General features: G+C 39.5%; 1 pseudogene; it reads right to left on the minus strand.

Annotated features, from left to right (window-relative positions):
- Nucleotides 1-4,450: 4,450 nt before the first annotated feature.
- Nucleotides 4,451-5,134, minus strand: LOC124081254 (COMM domain-containing protein 2-like; annotated as a pseudogene).
- Between the last annotated feature and the right edge of the window lie 1,300 nt (nucleotides 5,135-6,434).

Genomic DNA, 6,434 nt, shown 5'->3' on the forward strand with positions numbered 1-6,434 from the left:
CCTCACCAGAGCACAATCAGATGCACCTGGGAGACCAGTCAAAGCAGGATCTCATTTATTGAGGAAACACACACAACTTATATAAGGAGTAAAAGCCAGTCATTTTAAAACACAAAAAAGTGGGAAGCAATCAACATAAAGGTCAAATCAGCAGGAAGAATTCACATGTATACCCATACCATAATTTCTAATGAAGAGCATGAACTATGCACAAGCACAGAAGAGAAGTAAGCCAATCAGGGAGGCCCAGGCTCTCATCCCTACTACTCCTGACACCTCCTGACATGCCTGTCTTCACACAGCTCTTCTGGCAGACTGAGCAGCTGCAGATACTGGCACTGAGTCCATCAGAAGGTGCAGGCTGCCAAAGCACAGTTACAGGGAGGCGAGAGGCAGGGCAACCTCTGGCTGGGCTGTGACCTTTTCTGTACTGAGCTCTATTGCAGAGCCAGTGACCTGACAGAGCAGCGTCCCAGGCAACCATCTTCTCCTCATGTGATCTCACAAACCAGAGATGCTTTTCCTCTACTCCCAACTCCCTTAAAAAATCCTGACGTATTTCTGAGCTTAATTTGGCAAACATTTGTGCCTGGGGCTGCGGGGAGCCCCGGACCCAGCACTTGCAGCTCTTCACCCGGGTACCTGTCCGTGTGCTGTCTAGTCAAGCTGCAGCTCTTGAAGGTTGTTTCCCACCCCCTGGATTATTCCTCCTCCATCCTAAGAAACTCAAATAAATCATCAGCCAGGAGGAGATGGGAAGTCCATAACAAGAAAGCAGAAAAGAGTGAAAGGAAGTCTTTAAGTCTCACCCTGCCTCCAGAAAAGGAGGAGGAATTGGAAGATTTGAACTGCAAGTTAGATTTAGAAACTTTTGCTCTTCATATTCTTTCCAAATAAAATGTGATAATCTCCAAAAGACCTTTTATTGAAGTCATAAAAACTAGGCTTTCTATAACTATGTCATGAATTAATGAAAGATTAAATTTTTAATTTGCTTTTAAATCATAATTAGGTTTATTAATATTAAAATTACTCTGCTCATGAATACCTTTTAGATGGTTTGCTGTGACACTGTGAACTAATGGGAAAATGTTATTTGCTAATTACTTTAGGTGACAATTCAATAGATCCTCACTTTTTGTTTAAAAATAGATAAAATAAAACCAAGAAGATGTTCATGGGACTACACCAGCATTTTGGAAACCTGAAGACAGAGGTGAGTGCAACTGGCCCCGTGGAACAACTCATGAGAAGTCTGTAGGTTTCATAGTAACCATCAATCCTGCTCTCTAGAAAAGCTGTGCCACCAACAGACATGGCACAAGGAACCAGAGAATGAGAAGAAAAGTTTCCTGAACAGCCCTCTGGGAGGAAATGCACAGATCACCCATTAATTTTATTTAAAAAAATTTTTGGGGGGAGTAAGAGTACCAGGGATTGAACTCAGGATCACTCAACCACTGAGCCACATCCCAGCCCTTTTTGTATTTGATTTAGAGACAGAGTCTCACTGAGTTGCTTAGCATGTCACTTTTGCTGAGGCTGGCTTTGAACTCAGGATCCTTCTGCCTCCTGAGCCTATGGGATTATCACCCCACCCATAATCACTCATTGCTTTTAACCTTCTCTCAAGCCATCCAATGATTAACAAATATTTTTCTGCAGCAAAGAGTTCCCAGGCACTGCAAAGCTGGCACATCAAAGGGCCAGGGGTTCCAATATGCTCACCATCATTACTTATCACCAACCTACCTAATCACAAACTTGAAATCCTGGGTCCCACCAGACACCCCTGAGCATCTTCCCCTCTTGGTCTCCACACCCCACAGTCAGCACATTTGCTTCAAAATGCCTCACCTTTCTCCAAAGCCACCAAGAAGGGCTTCCAAATGCCTTGCAACTGCCAGCCGGTCCTCTTGCTCATCTGTCCTCTACCCTCTGCCCTGTACTCTTTGTACAAAGCAGATCTGGTTGTGCTCTTCACTTGCTTGAAACTAACTTTAAATCAGAGCTCAGACACCTGCAGCCTGAGAGCATCCTGTCCCACAAGGAGTCCCAGACCTGCACTGAGAACCCCTTGGTGAGCCTTCAGATATGTCCTTTCCTAAACTCATTCTAAGGCCAAAAAATGTGGATATCTGGGGTTGAGATTCAGGCACTAAGAACTTCCCAGGTGACTCCAGGGACAGCCAAGATTCCACAGTTCTGTTCGCTGGTCAGATGACTGAAAAATGAGCACAGGTATGGGAAAGTGCCTCTCCTCAGCATGTGGCCTTTGTTTTCCTCTTCCACCTCCATCTACTGCCACCAGAAATCCATGCACATCATTGAAACATTGATTACTAATTTTCTTATGTTTCAAAAGATATCAGATGCCAAAGATTCAATTGCCCATAACTCACATTGATAACACACTGACATTGTCCATACTGGCCTGCTTTTATTAAGTTTTTAGTTATTTCTCATAAACCTACCTTGAAAATTCAAGTGTAACAACTTTCATGGAAGTATACGCTTTCACCTGCCTCCTTCCACCTTTAGGAGTCCTTATTCTCTCACTTTCTTTGAAGTTTTATTGAAGCTGCTAGTATTCCTAACATTATATGTGTATGTGTATGTGTTTGTGTGTGTGTACAAATGCATATAAATGTATAACATTTTAGTGATCCTTTAATTTAACAAAAAATATTCTGTTGAATGTATCTGCATTCTGTGTAGTCTGGGAAGAGATAAGGAGAGAGAGAATGGGAGAGAGATTGGTTTTGATGTGTTGTTTCATATTATGGGAGCAGACCATCTGAAATCCATGGCACTTGTCAGAAGGTTGGAAATTTAGGAAAAAGTAGATGCTGGCAATCTCGAGTCAATTCCATAAGTTAGCAGGTTGGAAACTCAGATGAGTCTTCTATGTTGCAGCCTTGATAAGAATCCTTTCTGCTTTAGGAACCTCAGTTCTTGCTCTTAAGGCTGTCAACTGATTAGATGAGGCCCACCTACACTATAAAGTGTGGTCTATGTTACTCAAAGTCAATGTTAATCAAAGCTAAGAAGTATTTTTCCACATCTAGACTGATGCTTAACCAAACAACTGGGGACTATAACCTTGCCAGCTGGACACATAAAAATAGCCATCAAAGAGTGGTGGTCCTTAAACTCACCCACTGTGCTCACTGGTTTTGACTGGAGTCAGCCTGTGGATGTACCTGGTTGCCTTGCTCACTCTCCTGCTTATGCAGTTTTGAGAGGTCTCTAGGTTTTTGCTGCTCTGAACCTCATTGCTATGAGCTTTAGGCACAGGCCTCCCTTGTGTGGGACTGTCCCTGGTATATGTGCTGGGAATGTGGCTGCTGGTCACAGGGCATATGAGAGGTCAGTCCAGGGATCACACCCAGCTCTCTTCCTAGAAACAGCATCAGTTGCCACAAGTGTCGATCACATGTGAGATGCCCTTGGTCTAGTCTCCTTGGAGGTGTCCAGGCACTTTCTCACAGTCTCTTAGCTGTTGTCAATAAAACCTTCAGAAGCTATTTCATTATGAGGTCTATACTTATTGTCATTTATAATGTTACATTCCTTTTCTGTGTTTGATAGTCATTTGTATTCCTTTGTAAAATTTCTGGTCATATATTTTGGTCATTTTTAACTAGATTAACTATATTTTTCTTACCAATTTGTAGGTTATCTTTACATATTTTTAATTTTCAAGTGTGTTAGTTATATTGAAACTCTATCAGTTATGTTGAAAATATATTCTTAAATTTCTAAACATTTTTAGTTTAAGACATCTTATTCCCCCCAGATAATCAAGCATTGATTACATTATTCTTGTATCCATTATTTATAAATGTAAATGACAGTATGTCTCTTAGTTGCTTTGGGTATATGGGAAAATTAATCATTGTGAAAATATTATTAACAATCACACAAAATTGAGTACTACTTAAGTCAATGAAACATAAGTCAAATTTCAGCAAAATGGTAAAAACTACTTATCTTTACATTCAAAGAAAAATGTATGAACTTCCTATAACAATATGGGCATATAATTTAAAAAACTCATACTCACTTTACATTATTCTGTAGCTAGTAACATCATGAGATGCTTTTTAAAAGTCAGAAATACTGTACTATTTAGAAATACTCTGAATAGGAAAGGAATTCGCTGTAAATTTTATTCTCAAAATTGATCAATAAGGAGGAAAATACTAGTTAAGCAGACAAAAATGTACCAAAAACAGGGTATTGCTCATATATACAGAAGATATGAACAGTATAGATTCATTTCTAGTTGACTCAATCCTATTTACACTTTTAAAATACAAAATTACATTTCAATCTGTCAAGAAGCTGACCACATTTTGCACCAGAAAAGGAAATTGACTTTAGCTTCTGATCATGACCTCAATATCTTGGAATAGGAAAACGAATTTCATGGAATCTAGATGCATTTATCAACACCAATTAATAAAAATTAATTCTGAAAAGTAATTCCTGAATGTCATCCATTCACAAATGAGTCAAAGGCATTAGGACCTTAACACTTGGTAATACTTGAAGTTGTGAACTACTCTCCTACAGTGGTTTGTTTTCATCTCCTCCAAGGATTGTTACAGTTGCTGAACTAAATGAAGTAGGGTGGCTGAGTCTGTCTGCAGAACTTTGGTGTTGTGGTCTCCATTCTGATTTAGGTGTAGTTTTATAGTCACTGCTGGCTTAATCTGTTGCCTGAGACTTCTGCTTGCAAGCTGTACATCTAGTCACCACTCAAGGCTGTGTTAACTGGGAAGGCTGGGGTTCAATTCACCCAGAATAGTCCTGATCTCTTTTCTGTTGTCCAGGTAAAGCTGAAGCAAAAATTTGTTCAGTTCTTCAGAGAATCCCAGAACAAAAGCAGAGTCTTGGAAATCCACTTCAGCAATCATGAGCTTGGAGCTCTCAGTGAGCAGGTAGGTCAACCCTTCCACACCATGCTGGACAATGTTGCTGCTCACATTGAGCTTCCTGGCGGTGCCCTCATAGACCTTGGGGATGGTCCCTCGCCTCAGGAACTCCACCCCGATCCACCCAAACTCCACCACCATTTCCGCAGGAAGGCCAGGTGCTCCTTATACTCTTCCGACAAGTCCAGCAGCATCTTCGCTGGACACCATATTTCACCCAGCAGCACCCTGGTCTTCCTGTTTAAGACATCTTTGGACATACAGACCTCTTTAATTTAAAAAAAAATATATTTTTTAGTTAGAGTTGGACACAATATTTTATTTTATTTATTTATTTTTATGTGGTGCTGAGAATCAAACCCAGCACCTTGCACATGGTAGGCAAGCACTCCACCGCTGAGCTCCAGCCCCAGCCCCAGATGTTTTTAATTTTATGTGCTCAAATTACTAATCTTTTCTTATGTGATCATGTGTTTTCATGCGTGCATTCTTAGGAAATATTTTGTAAGATCAAGTTTTAAAAGCTATCCACAATATTTTCCACTAATCATTTTAAAATTTCCTTTTAAAATATTAACATGGTTAATATATCTAGAGTTGACAATGCATAAGGAATGACGTAGGAATGCAAGTGTGTATTTTATTTGTGGAATGTCAATTCCCGAGTCCCATTTGTTAAGTAATTCTCTCTTTTCCTACTTCTCTATGATGCCATCTCCATCATGAATCCAAGTTGTTCATGTGGACAGTTCTGTTTCTGGGATTCTTAAGAATGTGTTGATAAACTTGTGTTTTTATTCTATTGATAAATGATTCTTGCTACATCGGTTGAGAATGTTTCCTTCCACTACAGAGTAAAAAGAAAAAAATATGATCATAAGACATCCACTTGTATAGAAGGGTAATAATAGTAACCTGTGTGATAGAGCTTTCCTTGGGAAGAATATATGTTGGACATAATTTTTTTTTTTAATTTGGGAGTATCAGTACACTGCTTATAGAACCCACTCAACACTAAGTAGCCATGAAGCAGAGACCTGTCCCCTACCGATGGACAGCTCTCTTTCTTTCATGACATCTATTCTGACCCTATGAAAAGTCTACCCAAGTAAAATAATTGCCACTTACTCAGTATTGTAAAGAGAGTTGTCTAATAGAAGAAAAAATAGGTGTCTAATAGAAGAAAAAATAGGCCTTAATCTTCATCATGTGGGATTATGCCCCAACTTCCTTAATAAGACTCTTACTGTACAAGAATTAAAACCAAGAATCAAACTATAAAGTTTATTTTCAGCAAAAGAAACAATCTGTGAGGTGAACAGAGAGCCTACATCCTGGGAGCAAATCTTTACACCTCACATATCAGATAGTGCACTAATCTCTAGTGTTCATAAATAGCTCAAAAAGCTAAACACTGAAAAAACAAATAACCCAATCAACAAATGGGCTAAGGACCTGAACAGACACTTCTCAGAAGAGGATATACAATCAATC

Source organism: Marmota monax, unplaced genomic scaffold (genome assembly GCF_021218885.2).
Source record: "Marmota monax isolate L192 unplaced genomic scaffold, Marmota_monax_Labrador192_F-V1.1 WCK01_AAM20220418_F8-fsc01080, whole genome shotgun sequence".
In the NCBI taxonomy this organism is placed as follows: domain Eukaryota; kingdom Metazoa; phylum Chordata; class Mammalia; order Rodentia; family Sciuridae; genus Marmota; species Marmota monax.